We start from the raw sequence: 856 nt of genomic DNA, 5'->3' as shown, positions 1-856 counted from the left end.
TAATTACCTCTGGAGTAGGGTTTTTTGGGCTACTTAGTACTTTGCCCGACCTAAGTGCTATTGCCTTCACGTGCTACTTATCTTACCTTAGTGGATTGTCTTCTGTATTACTGGGAATACCTATTTCAATTTGAATTTTGATGTCGCCTATCATGCTCATCAATTGACTGATTTAATCCTCGAGCTTAGTCAAAGTTCTTATTGAGTTGGTCCACTTAGACTACACATGCTTGACATCGGTTCTCATTGATTGTATTTTTTCCTCAATTCTATCCAAACATTGACCAAATGCAATATGGTCACTTGGGTTGGCCCTATCTTGGGGGTTCTGCAAATAAGGAATTTTTAACTTGATTTGAACTACCTGTTCCTTGGTTCCCTCCCCATCTTAGATTCGGGTGATCTTTCCAACCAGCATTATAAGTATTTGAATAATGGTTTCCACTCCTATTCCCTATGTAATTTATTTCCTCGGCAGGATTGTTGATATAACAGAAGAGCAATTTGTCTACCTCATGTGTAGACGGTGTAGAAGCAGACTCGATACAACTTTAACCGTAGCGGGTTTCTGGCCATATCTAAATTGTTCGATAGGCCACTAACAAGAGTTTAATGCCATGTTCTCAATGATTTCATACGCATCCCTGTATGTTCTGTTCATAAGGGCTCCCTCTACTACTCCGTTTAATCCAGATCGTGCGTTCGCATCCAACACGTTATAAAATACCTACAGTCGCATCCATTCAAGAAATCAATTGTACGATCATTTTTGAATCAACATTTTGAAACGTTCCCATGCCTCATAGAAACTTTCTCCCTCCATCTGCCTAAGGATAACAATCTTTCTTCTTAGTTG

General features: G+C 39.4%; 1 non-coding gene across 1 annotated transcript; it reads left to right on the top strand.

The window, feature by feature from the left end:
* The first annotated feature begins 749 nt into the window (after positions 1-749).
* On the top strand, positions 750-856 carry LOC121218890 (small nucleolar RNA R71). Its single transcript, XR_005915372.1, has one exon. It is a non-coding gene; the product is annotated as a small nucleolar RNA R71 (small nucleolar RNA).

Source organism: Gossypium hirsutum, chromosome D06 (assembly GCF_007990345.1).
Source record: "Gossypium hirsutum isolate 1008001.06 chromosome D06, Gossypium_hirsutum_v2.1, whole genome shotgun sequence".
Classification (NCBI taxonomy): domain Eukaryota; kingdom Viridiplantae; phylum Streptophyta; class Magnoliopsida; order Malvales; family Malvaceae; genus Gossypium; species Gossypium hirsutum.
This window is presented reverse-complemented; position numbering and strand designations above follow the sequence as displayed.